The sequence below is a fragment of the Bos javanicus genome, chromosome 1 (genome assembly GCF_032452875.1).
Source record: "Bos javanicus breed banteng chromosome 1, ARS-OSU_banteng_1.0, whole genome shotgun sequence".
NCBI lineage: Eukaryota > Metazoa > Chordata > Mammalia > Artiodactyla > Bovidae > Bos > Bos javanicus.
The window spans coordinates 128,390,369-128,406,800 of NC_083868.1; the positions used below are offsets into that span (position 1 = coordinate 128,390,369).

The 16,432-nt window shown below is 43.7% G+C and overlaps 1 protein-coding gene and 1 long non-coding RNA gene across 4 annotated transcripts in view; one reads left to right on the top strand and one right to left on the bottom strand.

Annotated features, from left to right (window-relative positions):
• CLSTN2 (calsyntenin 2) overlaps window positions 1-16,432 on the bottom strand; it is a 753,689-nt gene that overhangs the window by 144,329 nt on the left and 592,928 nt on the right. The window lies entirely within an intron of this gene.
• The window catches only part of LOC133249614 (uncharacterized), a 76,621-nt gene continuing 70,689 nt past the window's right edge, over window positions 10,501-16,432 (top strand). The window contains exons 1-2 of one of the 2 annotated variants that reach the window (XR_009737033.1): window positions 10,501-10,687; window positions 11,963-12,089. This is a non-coding gene — a long non-coding RNA (uncharacterized LOC133249614). The remainder of the gene's footprint in view (window positions 10,688-11,962; window positions 12,090-16,432) is intronic. The other variant, XR_009737035.1, reaches the window with a different exon arrangement.

A 16,432-nucleotide genomic window follows, 5' to 3' on the forward strand; every position in this document is an offset into this window, starting at 1 on the left:
CTGATACAATACTTGTTTGGGACACCATTTGACCATCTTCTCAGTCTGCTGGCTTTCTGATAAAGTCGCTATTCCTTGCCCCAACAACTTGTCCCTTGATTTATTGACCTGTCAGGCATTGAGCAGCACGAGCTTAGATTCAGTCCAGAAGCACTACTCTAAATAATATCCTATTTCCTAAAACTTACATCCAAAGACTTCAAATCTAGAAGGCAATATTTTAGAGCATTGTAACATTTTACCCTATATATCTACAGGGCTACTAATGCCCTTCTGCTTCTGAATTTTAGAGGACTCCTGAGATCAAACTCTTTCCACTCCAGGTTTTGTTTAAATTCCTTTTTAAACATTAATTTATTTATCTTAATTGATGCTAATTACTTTACAATATTGTGGTGGTTTTTGCCATAAATTGATATGAATCAGCCAAGGGTATACATGTGTCCCCCATCCTGAACCCCCCTCTCACCTCCCTCCCCATCCCATCCCTCTGGGTTGTCCCAGTGCACCAGCTTTGAGTGTCCTGTTTCATGCATCGAACTTAGACTGGTGGTCTATTTCACATACAGCTAATATACATGTTTCAATGTTATTCTCTCATATCATCCCACCCTCACCTTATCCCACAGAGTCCAGAAGTCTGTTCTTTACATCTGTGTCTCTTTTGCTGTCTTGCATATAGGGTCATTGTTACCATCTTTCTAAATTCCATATATATGCATTAATATACTGTATTGGTGTTTTTCTTTCTGACTTACTTTACTCTTATAATAGGCTCCATTTTCATCCACCTCATTAGAACTGACTCAAATGTGTTCTTTTTAACAGCTGAGTAATATTCCATTGTGTACATGTACCACAGCTTTATTATCCATTCATCTGCCGATGGACATCTAGGTTGCTTCCATGTCCTAGTCCACTCCAGTTTTACAACCATCATTACAAATCACTACAACAACTTCCTACTTTACCTCTCTTTATGACCTTCTAATCTACAGTGGTTAACATTCCCTAACCACAATATATCCAATTATTCTTCCAGGGATTCCTCCATGATTGCTCCAATCTAGACTGTGCCCTCTCCTTCCCAATTCACAGGGCTTGCAATTTACCTCATCTATATGGAGCTCACACTGCACTCCCCAAATTCTTGTCTATACACAGATTCAGGGTCGGGGCTGGCTTCAGGAGAATCACCTGTAAAAGTTCTCAAGACAGCCTTTTGGGTCTCACCTTGGGAGATCCCAGTAGAAGGTTTTGAGGAGGAAGCCCTGGAATCTGTGATTTTAATCAACCTTCCTCCCCAAAGTGATCTGGATACAGAGACAGACTTGGAAATGACCAGCCAAAACAATTTGCTGTTTAGTCGCTAAGTTGTGTCCAACTCTCTGCAACCCCATGGACTGCAGCACATCATTATCTCCCAGTGAAGGCCTTGTTCACACTCATGTCCACTGAGTCAGTGATGCCATCCAACCACCTCATCCTCTGACGTTCCCTTCTCCTCCTGCCTTCAATCTTTCCCAGCATCAGGGTCTTTTCCACTGAGTCAGATCTTCACATCAGGTGGCCAAAGTATTGGAGCTTCAGCCAAAACATATTGGGCATTAAACTCCCACTCCATCTCTCACCACATTCATGACTTCCAACAGTCAGGGAGGGGCCTGAGAAGGGATTTCTGCTCCCTATGCAGGATGACCACAGGGAGATCTATTTGCTGCCTGAAAGCTGACCCAGCAGAGTAGGACTTGACACCGAATGAGCTTAGAACAAGTATTCTTTTCTTTCTTCACATTGTGTGGGTTCTGATTCCAGAAGAACTACAGATGCAGGGCCAGAGCTCTTAGTGGAGACAGAGCCACTTCCAGTTGTGAGGCATTAGATTATACCTCCTGACCATGTGATTGATAAAACATTTTTTCATATATTGAGATATAGGGAAGTCACTTTGGTTTACATGTGAAGTAACTTGAAGTTTCTGCTAACTAAAATAGCCTGTTTGTGGCCTATCAAACACACAGTATACATCTGCTTTAATCATGAAAGAAAAGGGCACACTGGCCAGAAGCAAACAATGTCCATGTTAAAAATAAGGATTAAATGCCCCTCTACCTGGTACACGAATGCTGGTACTCCTTTGACGATAAGACTCCCTTCCCAGGTGCCAAAGCCATACTGCCTCGCTGTGTGCATGTTGGTCTGTTCTTTTTTTTTTTTTTTTTTTTTTTGAAATCTTAAAGAAATGTAACCATGACTTGTTTAATATTCTTTGTTCTGACAAGATACAAAACTGTGATGAAAACTCTACTTCTCTGGAGCAGTTTCTCAGAGTAATCTAGGAAGCTGGCTTCTGGTTTAAACCAGTTTGACTCAAATAAAACTCTTTTCTACCCTTATTATTGATTGTTTATTGACTATTTTCATTGACACCTTCCTCCGGTGGAAGGAGTACACTTCCCTTCCCCGGTGATTTTGGGGTTGGCCACATGACTGATTGTGAACAGTAGACTAAGCTATTCATTTACTTCCGTGATTGTTTTCCACCTGAAACTCTCACCCTTCACCTCCATCTTCATCTACCATCACGAGTTCCACAAGAGCGGGTTGCCTCCTTTGCTTAGATTTGAAATCTCCAGTGGTTGGTGGAGTTCCTGGAACATGGCTGGTTCTCACTACATATCTGGGGAATGAATGATATGGCTGCTTCATGGAAGGTGTCTGTGCTCATGTTCTGGGTTCTGGGAATCTTCCTGGCCCGTTGCTCTGGTCAGCCTTTCTTCCTGTTGTCTTTATTCTTGGATTCTCCTGCTCCTTCCAGCTTCTCTGAACTGAGGATGCTGCTGCTGTTCTGCTGGGCTGGGTTTGGGGTTCATTCCATGCACTGTGTATCCAGATCTGCCCTCAGCCGGGGGTGAGGTCTGTTCTGCTCCCATGCCTGACACAGGCCCCCTTGGCACTGCACCCCAATCTGGTCAGCCCCTGGCTGTTTGCATGCTAGGAGGGAATCCATTCACTGGTCCTCTGATGCCCTTGGGAGCACCTTAGTTTTCCAACAAGGCTCTGAACTTGCTGATGTGGGCACCCCTTCTCTAAAGCTTGGGTCCTCCCCCTTTCGCCCTGGCTCCACACTCTCCGGGACTGTCAGTGCTGCCATCGAAGTGAACCACATGGTGTTCAAAAACCAGGGCCCCATGCCAAATTTGGCTACTTTTACTCCCCACCCTTTTCATCCCCAGAGATTCTCAGCTCACATGCAGAAACATGTCCAGCAGAGTTGATGCTGGAAAGGGGCAGAAACCAGGCAATTTAAGAGCAGCCATTCTGGAAGACAAGTCTCCCAAGGGGGAAATCATTAACTCAACCAATCAGGGTACTTTCTCTTGGATTTATAGAAGCTTTTCTTTCTTATGTCCAATAAACATGAGCATTTTCCAGGCAATTTTCTTATCTTGGGATGAATGCATTATTGGTACAAGATGGAGTAGCTATTCTTCAAGAATCTTTACTTTTATAGCCTTGAAAAGCATTTACAATGCAAGCATATGGTTTTTCAAGCACACACTTTTAGTCTTTTTGTAAAGATGGCTTATGTAAACTTTTCAGACTCCAGTCACGTAGATCTTTTTAATCGATAGATCAGTGGCACATGGTTGCAGAATTAATTTTTTTAAACAAAAGGACCACAACTCCAGGTGATATTAGAGGACTGCAGAGTTTTTCATTTCACTGATTGACTTTCTAAAATTGGGACCAAATTATCATCTCTTTGGAAAATACGGCACAAAGCTGCAGAGTCCATCAAATACATTGGAAATCAGAGTCCAAGCGCCCAGGACTGGGGAGAGGTGTCCTTTACATGGATGGGCAGTGGGAGTCATCACAGATGATTAGACTGATGCTTGGCAAAACATATCTTGGGCCTCAAAATGACCATATGCTTTGGCCCAGGTGATAATACTCCTGAGAAAGTACTCCAAAATGCAGACAAAGATTTTTGCACAGATATTCACTGATACACAGAAAAGCAGAACCGAGCTAAAGCTGGACAATCACTTTGTCCCATTTGACTTCAGGAACCCCATCAGGCACACTTGACCTTCTTTGAAAGAATGTTAGGCAGCTGATGAGAGGGCGGTATGGTTTCATGAAGTGGGATAATACATGTGGCACCAAGTTAAGTGGGAAACACGCAAAGTTCAAATGACTGTGTATGAAGGGAGAAAAGTATACTGTAATATTGATAATACTGCGTTCATTGGATCATGGGGAACTTTTATTGTAATTATTATCTTTAAAAAGTTTCTTTTCAAGGGCTTCCCAGGTGGTGCTAATGGTAAAGAATCTGCCTGCCAGTGTAAGAGACGCAAGGGCCAGGAAGATCCCACATGCCATGGAGCGATTAAGCCCATGTGCCACAACTCTAGAGCCTGGTAGCTACAGAAGCTGGCGCACCCTAGAGCCCGCGCTCCACAACACGTGAAGCCACCACAATGAGAAGACTGAGCGCCGCAACACAGAGGAGCCTCCACTCACTGCAACCAGAGGAAGCCCGCTCAGCAACAAGACCCAGCACAGCCACAAAGAGATGAATGAAACTTAAATATATATATTAAAACATTCTTTGAAAATGAGCAGGAAACACTATAATTTAAAATATAGCCATTAAAAAGAATACATTTGAATCAGTTCTAATGAGGTGGATGAAACTGGAGCCTATTATACAGAGTGAAGTCAGCCAGAAAGAAAAACACCAATACAGTATACTAACGCATGCATATGGAATTTAGAAGGATGGTAACAATAACCCTGTATACGAGACAGCAAAAGAGACACTGATGTATAGAACAGTCTTGTGGACTCTGTGGGAGAGGGAGAGGGTGGGATGATTTGGGAGAATGGCATTGAAACATGTAAAATATCATATATGAAACAAGTCGCCAGTCCAGGTTCAATGCACGATACTGAATGCTAGGGGCTGGTGCACTGGGATGACCCAGAGGGATGGTACGGGGAGGGAGGAGGGTTCAGGATGGGGAACACGTGTATACCTGTCACAGATTCATGTTGATATATTGCAAAACCAATACAATATTGTAAAGTTAAAAAAATAAAATAATAAAATAAAATATATTAAAAAGTTGCAGTGGTCCAATTGCTACTTATCATACAGAACTTTTAAATGCTGCTTGAAAACCATCCCTCTCCCTTGGCCACTTGGGCAGACAGACAACCTGCCGCTTCCCTTTGCCACAGAGCTCCTGTTGGCAGGTCTGAGTGCCGCCCACACACTAGGCATGGGGTGCTTTGTCTTGCATTCAGTCATGAAGGGTGTTACAAATCCATGGGGGGCTGAGAGCCTGAAGAGCAAAAGCCTTGGAGGTTGGCAGGGAGTGGCATGCTGTCACTGTTTGCTTCTGGGCCTGTAGCCGGGAAGAAGGTGGGCGAGTCAGTCCACATGTGGCTGCCATTCACCAGACCTCAGTGGGTAGATGGGTCCTGCTGTGCTCCCTGCCAGTGGATGCTGCCAAGTATCACTGGCTGCTGTCACCTAGGGATGCAGGTCAGAGACAGACCCGGCACTGGGAGAGAGAGAGGGGCTTCTGGCCTCCCACAAATGACTCAACGCTGAAATAAGGCTAAACAACCCACGTGTCTTAGGCTGAAAATGAGGTCACATTGCACTCTAGATACTAATTTCCATCAACCAGATTATCAGAAATTCATCATCCTCAGAGTGTACTAGTTTCTACAGCCCCAGACAGATACTCCACATTGGCCCACAGTCTGACAGGGGAGCTCCAAGCCTCTCCAGACCCCTTGAGCTTCCACATTGCTCTGGGCCCATGTGCCCATGCCTTGCCCTGCCCTCCTGACCAGGGTGATCAGCCTCCTGCTGAGGCCCACCACGCTCCTTTGGGCTCCAGTGAAGTCTGGCTGGTACACCCACAGCTGAACAGAATCTCTCTGGAAAGTTCTGTCTACTTCATTCACTGTCCACTTTGGAAATCTGACTGCATCTGTCATGAAAACAAACAGGGAAATGCATACTGGTTCATCCACTTGTGCCGAGTTTTCTCCACACTCTTATCTGCAACTTGAACTCTTGTCTCTCCTTGCTCAGAGAGCAAGAAATGCTGAGTTGGACATGGACAAGAACCCATGGCTGGCATGATTCTGAACTGAAGGTGCAGAACTGAAGAACTAGGCTCTGCTGGAGTACTCCTCCCTGCCTCTTCCCATCACAGCGTCCATCCCTACCCCCTCAGGGCACCTGGCAAATTGTACTGGCCCCTCAATAAGCCTCAGTGCCCCTTCATCCCTTTCCAAAGGCTTAGGTACCCCTGCTCTCTGCTATTCCAGGCCCTGGGCCCTGTCCCTGCTCTGACTTCCTCGGATTGGAATCATATATTCAGGATCTGGTCACCTGCTTGCTCTCTTCCCTCTTCCAGCTCCTGACCCCAGGGTGCCCTGCTCACCTGGCTCAGGCCGGGCCCTGGGGGAAGTTCCCTGTGTTGAATGGAAGCATTGAGAGCATCTCTTATGTGCTGGGACCTCAGCCACCCCTCTGCATGGTTAGAGCGGAGTTAGTGCTCTAGGCCACCGTCCTGGCATCTCCAGGGTCACTACATGCTTCGCTCTGTGAGTCCAGGGTGGACTCCTAGCTCTGCAGTCTGTTGCTCAGTCCACCAAGAGCCACATGATGAGGATGCAGAGAGGGGTTGCTGGCATTATTCTGCCCCTGTTAGAGATGAGGATGAGCTTGGCAAGGAGAGGTGAGTGGCTGGCTGTGGTCACATTCATCATGAGAATCAAGTGTCTGGTTGATGTTCAGATGATAAATATCAGTGTCTAGGCTGATGATGCCTTTCAGTAACGCAGAGCAAGAAGGAAACCACCACTTAGTAAACTCTTGCTGGGCCTTTTGTATGTGCTATCAGTCTGCATGGCATCCAACTGAGAAAGGGAGCAGGCCCTCCAAAAGTAGGAGGGCCATTTCACCGATGCTGAGAGCCATTTAACTTCTATGCAGAGTACATCATGAGATAGGCTGGACTGGAAGAAACACAAACTGGAATCAAGATTGCTGGGAGAAATATCAATAACCTCAGATATGCAGATGATGCCACCCTTATGGCAGAAAGTGAAGAGGAACTCAAAAGCCTCTTGATGAAAGTGAAAGTGGAGAGTGAAAAAGTTGGCTTAAAGCTCAACATTCAGAAAATGAAGATCATGGCATCTGGTCCCATCACTTCATGGGAAATAGATGGGGAAACAGTGGAAACAGTGTCAGACTTTATTTTTCTGGGCTCCAAAATCACTACAGATGGTGACTGCAGCCATGAAATTAAAAGACGCTTACTCCTTGGAAGGAAAGTTATGACCAACCTAGATAGCATATTCAAAAGCAGAGACATTACTTTGCCAACAAAGGTTCGTCTAGTCAAGGCTATGGTTTTTCCTGTGGTCATGTACGGATGTGAGAGTTGGACTGTGAAGAAGGCTGAGCGCCGAAGAATTGATGCTTTTGAACTGTGGTGTTGGAGAAGACTCCTGAGAGTCCCTTGGACTGAAAGGATATCCAACCAGTCCTTTCTGAAGGAGATCAGCCCTGGGATTTCTTTGGAAGGAATGATGCTGAAGCTGAAACTCCAGTACTTTGGCCACCTCATGCGACGAGTTGACTCATTGGAAAAGACTCTGATGCTGGGAGAGATTGGGGGCAGGAGGAGAAGGGGATGACAGAGGATGAGATGGCTGGATGGCATCACTGACTCGATGGACGTGAGTCTGAGTGAACTCCGGGAGTTGGTGATGGACAGGGAGGCCTGGCGTGCTGCGATTCATGGGATCACAAAGAGTCGGACACGACTGAGCAACTGATCTGATCTGATCTGAGAGCCATATAACTGAGGCTGAGATGTGAAATGGCCTGCCTGAGAGCACATCCCTAGCAAATGGCACCGACTAGCTGGCCTGACTCCTAAGCCCACTTTAGAGGCCTCTGTTTCTTCATCTCCTTCATGGTTCAAACGGAGATGCTCCTGTGAGCTCAGCACAGTTCTGTCTTGGGACGACCCTCTGAGACAAATGCTATTCTTAGTCTCTTCTTGCAGACACCATATCCGAGGGCTCAAAGAGGTAAGTGACCTGCCCAATGTCCCTGAGCCAAGATGTGATGGAACCTGGATGTGAATCCAGATCTTTCTGGCTTTGGAGCAGTCCTCCCAAGCCCCACTCTCTGTTGACTCCCTTCAGGGAGGAATTCAAGTTGCCTGCAAGTATTTAAAAGAACTGTCCATGGAAGAGGGAGTTGGCTGACTACAAGCGGCTTTGGGGGCAGACCCAGGTCCATGGAGAGATGGGGAGGTGGGCTGGGGCACTGAGTCAGGAGACCTATACCAGCTCTGGTTCCATCTCTCAGCATCTGGATGTCCTCTGGCAAGTCCATCCCCTTCCCAGGGTCCAAGGGGTCATCCAAGAAGGCCTATAGATGCCCTGCTCTCCTGAACAAAGGCAGGCATCACCTGTGGGCTTGTATGGCAGGAGTGGTACTCTCCCCACCACTATCTGGCAAGCCACCATCCTCTCTCATGGTTCCTTACTGTTCAACAACACGTTTTCTTTATAACATGAGGAAAGGGTTCCAACTGTGGGACTGTCCCCAAGACACCTTTCTTTCAAAGGTCTCCCAAGGAGGCCAGTGTCCTCCTTTGCCTTGAGACACTGCAGCTGAATGAGCAGTGGTCCTGCAGGCAGACAGGACTGGATTTGAAGGCTGGTCCTGGATATTAGTAGCTGGCTGGCAAGAGTCTCAACCACCAAGTCCTCGTCTGCAAAACGGGAAGAACACAGCTTTCAGGGTGTGATGAAGAGTGACTGGGTACATGAGTACCTGCCTCAGCCACACACAGGGCATGGCACACAGGAAGTGCTCGGTCAGCAGTGACTATTAATGTGGCTGAGTGCTGCTTGCGGTGAGTGCAGTCCACTCCCCCCTCCCCCTCAGGACTGAGATTATGGACCCAGAAACCTTGGGGCTCATTTCCCCCCAGGCTCACATGGAGTCTGGGGGAGCCAGGTTTTCCGGTGGGCACATTTATCCAGCTAGTCTTTAAGTGCTTTAAAAAGTCATGGAGGAACTTCCATGGTGGTCTAGTGGGGAAGACTCTGTATTTTCTCTGCAGTGGGCTAGTGTTCAATCCCTGATTGGAAACCTAAGAAGCCGCATGCAGGCTGCACAGCGTGGCCAAATAAAGAAATCACTGAGTAGGTAAATCAACATCCTGTTCAGAACCATCTGTTGCACCTTAAGGACCGACTGTGTCCACAGTGTCCCAACAGGTCATTATTCACAGCGCAGGAGAGCCCCATGAAGCCTCTCTGGGAGCACAGAGGCGCACCTGGCAGATCTGAGCTGACTCAACAACCACAGTCCTGGGGTCACACCCACTGGAGTTAGTGGGATTCTAATTACTGGAATTGGGACAAAATGTTCCACTGTGATCTTAAGAATTGAAATAAAGGAAACTAAAAAGAGCTGCTGTTCATTAAGCCCCATCACGTGTGGTTCTGAACATGGTACTACACACATTACCTTTCATCTCATCCTCACAAGAAGGCATTGTTGAGCCCTTTACACTTGGGGGAAGCCCAGCCAGGCAGGAGTGACTTTCTCAAGGCTGAAGGCTGGGTTGGAGCTGAGCTGGGACTGAGACCTGGTTTCTCAGCCCCCTAGACTGCTCTTCCCACCCCACCTCACTGTCTCCCTTTGGTCCAAGTCTTAGCCTCCAAAATCAAGGACTTGGTGCTTAAGCCACACAGCCTTACCCAACTCGATGGATTTCAGTGTGTGTATGTATCTGTGCCCATTTGTATGATAGTATCTATTTTATCACAACATTATTTGATCACAACATTATTTGATCACAACATTATTTGCCTGATGATTTAAATTAGCACTTCCACACATAGAGCCTCTTGTGGTCTTCCTAAATCATACAGAATAATTGAGCCAAGGGTCATGATTCTTAATTTATAGTTGAGGAAACCCAAGCTAGCCAGGGAAGGGGCTTCAGCAAAGCCTGAAAATTATGATGGAGCTGTGTTGATGAAGCCCTTCCCACCGCCATCGCCATCTAACTGTCTGCACTGTTTCTGTACCTGACTGCTGCATCCCTGGGCCCCATCACCCCCCCATCCCTCTGCGGGGATATGGGATGGGGGGTGGTAGAGAATCCTGATAAAGAGGAGAGTCAGTAGGACAATGAAGGGAGGGCATAGGGATGAAGGAGCTGAGCCCCTGGGATGAACCTCAAATAAAGCCAAGTTCCGTCCTGTTGAGCAGAAGGGTAGATGGTGGATAATCTTCAGGCTATGTCTCTGACAGGAGAAGCTGAGCTTGGGGCGGCATCTTTTCGTTTGAAACTTAACACCCAGGTCTTAGGCTCACACTGGGTTTATCTGGCCCATGAGATCACCAGAGGTAACCTGAGGCTCAGACAAATGGTATCTATTTGTGGGTTTATTCTCAAATGAACTGTAATCTCAAGGGAACAGGGCATAGGATGAGGCTCAGTTAAGGAAATGTGAAAAAGGGTCAGGCATGGAGAAGGGAGGAAAAGAATACTGGGCATCACTGAGATGCAAACTATATATTGCTTCATTGAACACTAGCTGCTCCTTCAAGGTAAGTCTCATCACCATTTTGTAGATAAGGTGATAAAGAGATTACATATATTCCCAAAGGACATATGTGTCTCTTGAACAGCTTTCTCAGATGCCTTTTGTATAAAGCTGCCTCGTTGGAAATTCCCAACTTTCTAATCTATTCTCCTCCTTCCTCTTGACACCTTAGTCTGTCTGGGATAGACTGACATGAATGTGAATTCCATCTCTGCGATCTATCAGATCTATCAGCTGTGAGGTTCTGGGCAAGTCACTCAATCCCTCTTGCCCCAAGTTTTCCTCATCTGTAAAATGGACTAGAATTGTTTCTCTGTCTTCTGTGTGGTGAATCGTGCTTTGGACTTTTGTATCAATACTTCTTTGCCTCTGTCTAAATGTGTTCATTTGTCGTTCTGTTTTTTTTTTAGGCTGCCCTAGATACTCTGATAAACTACTACTCACTAAGGTGTCAACAGGCAATAATAGCTTCATGCAAGTGTCAGCAAACATTTTATGGAAAGGGCCAGATAGTAAATATTTTGGCTTTGAGGGCCATCTGGTCCCAATGAAACTCCTCAGCCCTGCTGTCATAGTGCAAAAGCTGCCATGAGATAATACATAAATGAATGAGTGTACTGTATGCCAAAAACTTTATTTATGGGCACTAAAATTTGAATTTCATGTAATTTTCATGTGCCACAAAATATTATTCATCTTTTGATTTTTTTCAACCATTTAAGATGTGCTACCATTTTGTAGCTCACCGTTTCACAAAATCAGATCAACTAGATTTGGTGAATCCTGGCTTAATAGTGACATTTGACATTTACAATTTAAGTGGGGATTATCCTGTTAAAGAAGAAAACCACAGGGCCTAAATGGCATCACTAGGCTAAGGCCCTGTGATATCAAACCTAGACTTAATACTTGACCTAACTGCAGTTCCAACCTTGTCAAGAAATGCAATCTTAATCGGGCAGTCTGGAATTTTATTCTCAGCACTAACAGGGTACTCTGTCATGTGAGATCTCTCCATCCCCCAAAGGAAGAAGCAACCTTCGTGGTAGACTCTTGCCCTTTCCCCCCAAGAAAGTGGGCTGGTCTGAAACTATTCTCTCTTTTTATTCCCCACTAATAGTGTCCTTGTTCCACTCTCCTTCTATTCAAAAAACTTCCATTTTGTACAACTTCTTGGAGCATCTGTCTAGGTACTAGATGAGGTGCTGTTTGATTCATGAATTATTGAATAAAGCCAATTAGATGCTCCCATTTACTTGGTGGCATTGTTTTTTAACAGATTTGATGGCAGTAGTGGGACTGAAGCAAACTTTCAATGGCATCTGGGGACAGTAGGAAACACAGGCATGGTGCCCTGTGAATGCTTTCAAGTTCACCGTCTTTCTCACCGTTTCGAAGGGCCATTGGTAAGTTCCTCTCAGTTTGAGCTCCATTCACTTTGCTCTCATGCTTTCAGTATAATTGGCTTTCCTTTATAAGGCAGGTCAGTTTGAGCTGGTAAATGATTCTGCCTGGAGCCAATAGAGCTGGCAGATGACTCTGCCTGGAGCCAAGCCCTTAGCCTTTCAGACTACAATTTTCAGATTTTTGAGTGGAAAACTCCAGCCCTTGATTCTGTTTCCAGATTCCACATTGGGAACTGATGAAGGTTTAGTGTGCAATTCCACATTTGCTTGGAATTCTTCTCCAAATTCCATGTTGGGAATTGTTGGTGGCAGTTGCAGTTCTCCATTTTGTTTGGAATCAATCCTCAATGCCTCAGTCCTTGGGGTCTGCTGGTTCAATCCTTTCTCCAAGCCTCCAGGGGAATTGTTGGTGTTTCATACAGGTCTGTCTTTAGCCAGGATGCAGAATCATCTCTTGGTTACTGCCTGTATGTTAATATGAACATGTTTGTCTTGTTTTGTATTGATTGTGTAGATAAAGGCTAGTTGCTAATGAGATTCTTTATACCCAAAACTTGAGTGTGCCACTTTCTGACATACCTTCTTATTTTATATTTGAGAACTGTGATTCCAGAAGCTGTAGATATTTTCAAAAGTGGCAAAATCTTGCTAAGCTTGTTTTGTGTCCTGAGAGCTGGGCTCAGTAGCCATCAGGTTGGGGGTTCCAAAATATGATGAAACAGAAATGTGGATTATGCTCCATTTGTGACTAGAGACAGCTGGATAGAAATGTGGGCTAAACTCCATCTGTAGCCAGGGATCTACCAGATTGCTGTCAACTCTCAGAGGAATTACAATGGCCATTATGAGGGACAGATAGATCATTTTAAAACCCTACATAGAGGAGCCAAGATGGCGGAGGAGTAGGACGGGGAGAACACTTTCTCCCCCACAAATTCATCAAAAGAGCATTTAAACGTCGAGTAAATTCCACAAAACAACTTCTGAATGCCGGCAGAGGACATCAGGCACCCAGAAAAGCAACCCAACTCTTCGAAAGGAGCATCCCTTCCTCCCTCCCCACAGCGCGACTGAACAAGTAAGCCTAAAAAAAAAAAAAAAAAGTGTCCTCCACCGTGCCCTTTGAGTCAGGGCGGAAACCAGATACTGAAGAGACTAGCAAACAGAAGAAGATATAACAGAGGGAAACGCCTTGGAAGCTACAGGCAATAGATCAAAACCCTGTGGTTACTACGGACTACATAGGAAGGGGCCTATAGATCTTGAGAAATATAAATCTGACCAAGGAACTAGCCAAAAATGAACTGAACCCACAACACCCACAAAAAAAAAACCCAAAAAAGTCCTAGATATAGTTTTATTATTTTTACGATCATTCTTTCTTTCTTTTTTTTAATTAATTAAAAAAAATTTAAGTCCTCTATTCCTTTAATTTTCACTTTTATAACCTATTACTTTGCAAAAAAAAAAAAAAAAGACCCTATTTTTTTCTTCTTCAGCAAACTTCATATATATATATTTTATAATTTTTTGACCTTTTTTTTTTTGTTTGTTTTTGTTTTTTTCTTCTTTTCTTTAACATTGTATTTTTGAAATTCCAAACTCTACTCTAGATTTTTAATTTTCTCTTTCTGGTATATGTTATCAAATTTGTACCTATAGTTTTTTTTTATATAATTTCTGTGACTTTTTTTTTCTTTTTTTTTCGTCTTCTCTGTTTTTTTCTCTTCTTCTTTTATAGAACATTGTATATCTGAAATTCCAAACTTTACTCTAGATTTTTAATTTATGCTTTTTGGTATTTGATATCAATTTTGTACCTGTATTTTCTTTATAATTTTTGTGACATTGTTCGTATTTGTTTGTTTGTTTTCTCTCTTTATTTTTCTTCTTCTTCTTCTTCTTTTTTTTTTTTTAACATTGTATTTTTGAAATTCCAAACTCTACTCTAGATTTTTAATTTTTCCTTTCTGGTATTAGTTATCAATTTTGAACCTGTACTTTCTTTATAATTTTCGCGACCTTGTTTGTTTTTGTTTGTTCGTTTTTTCTCTCTTTCTTTTCCTTCTTCTTTTCTTCAACATCGTATTTTTGAAATTCCAAACTCTACTCTAGATTTTTAATTTTCGCTTTCTGGTATTAGTTATCAATTTTGTACCTGTACTTTCTTTATAATTTTCGCGACCTTGTTTGTTTTTGTTTGTTCGTTCTTTCTCTCTTTCTTTTCCTTCTTCTTTTCTTTAACATCGTATTTTTGAAATTCCAAACTCTACTCTAGATTTTTAATTTTTGCTATTATGTATTTGTTACCAATTTTGTACCTTTAAGGACCCAATCTTCAGGACCCATTTTTCACTAGGGAGTGAGATTACTGGCTTGACTGCTCTCTCTCCCTTTGGACCCTCCTTTTTCTCCACCAGGTCGCCTGTGTCTCCTCCCTAACCCCTCTCTACTCTACCCAACTCTGTGAATTTCTGTGTGTTCCAGACGGTGGAGAACACTTAGGGTACTGATTACTGGCTGGATCTGTCTCCCTCCTTTTCATTCCCCCCTTTTACCCTTCTGGCCACCTCTGTTACCTTCCTCCTTCTCTTCTCTGTATAACCCCGTGAACATCTCTGAGTGGTCCAGTTGTGGAGTGCACATAAGGAAGTGACTACTGGCTAGCCCACTCTCTCCACTATTGATTCACCTCATCTCATTTGGGTCACCTCTAACTCCCTCCTCCCTCTTCTCTTCTCCATGTAACCCTGTGAACCTCTCTGAGTGACCCTCACTGTAGAGAAACTTATCATCTTTAATGTAGACGTTTTATTAATGGTGCTGTATAGAAGGAGAAGTTTTGAAACTACTGTAAAAATAAGACCAATAATCGGAAGCAGGAGACTTAAGTCCAAACCCTGACTCCAGGGAACTCCTGACTCTAAGGAACATTCATTGACAGGAGCTCATCAAATGCCTCCATACCGACACTGAAACCAAGCACCACACAAGGGCCAATAAGTTCCAGGGCAAGACATACCAAGCAAATTCTCTAGCAACAAAGGAACACAGCCCTGAGCTTCAAGATACAGGCTGCCCAAAGTCACCCCAAAACTATAGACATCTCATAACTCATTACTGGACATTTCATTGCACTCCAGAGAGAAGAAATACAGCTCCACCCACCAGAACACCGACACAAGCTTCCCTAACCAGGAAACCTTGACAAGCCACCTGTACAAACCCACACACAGTGAGGAAACACCACAATAAAGAGAACTCCACAAACTGCCAGAATACAGAAAGGACACCCCAAACTTAGCAATTTAAACAAGATGAAGAGACAGAGGAATACTCAGCAGATAAAGGAACAGGATAAATGCCCACCAAACCAAACAAAAGAGGAAGAGATAGGGAATCTACCTGATAAAGAATTCCGAATAATGATAGTGAAATTGATCCAAAATCTTGAAACTAAAATGGAATCACAGATAAATAGCCTGGAGACAAGGATTGAGAAGATGCAAGAAAGGTTTAACAAGGACCTAGAAGAAATAAAAAAGAGTCAATATATAATGAATAATGCAATAAGTGAAATTAAAAACACTCTGGAGGCAACAAATAGTAGAATAACAGAGGCAGAAGACAGGATTAGTGAATTAGAAGACAGAATGGTAGAAATAAATGAATCAGAGAGGATAAAAGAAAAACGAATTAAAAGAAATGAGGACAATCTCAGAGACCTCCAGGACAATATTAAACGCTACAACATTCGAATCATAGGGGTTCCAGAAGAAGAAGACAAAAAGAAAGACCATGAGAAAATACTTGAGGAGATAATAGTGGAAAACTTCCCTAAAATGGGGAAGGAAATAATCACCCAAGTCCAAGAAACCCAGAGAGTCCCAAACAGGATAAACCCAAGGAGAAACACCCCAAGACACATATTAATCAAATTAACAAAGATCAAACACAAAGAACAAATATTAAAAGCAGCAAGGGAAAAACAACAAATAACACACAAGGGAATTCCCATAAGGATAACAGCTGATCTTTCAATAGAAACTCTTCAAGCCAGGAGGGAATGGCAAGACATACTTAAAATGATGAAAGAAAATAACCTACAGCCCAGATTATTGTACCCAGCAAGGATCTCATTCAAGTATGAAGGAGAAATCAAAAGCTTTTCAGACAAGCAAAAGCTGAGAGAATTCTGCACCACCAAACCAGCTCTCCAACAAATACTTAAGGATATTCTCTAGACAGGAAACACAAAAACGGTGTATAAACTCGAACCCAAAACAATAAAGTAAATGGCAACGGGAACATACTTATCAGTAATTACCTTAAACGTAAATGGG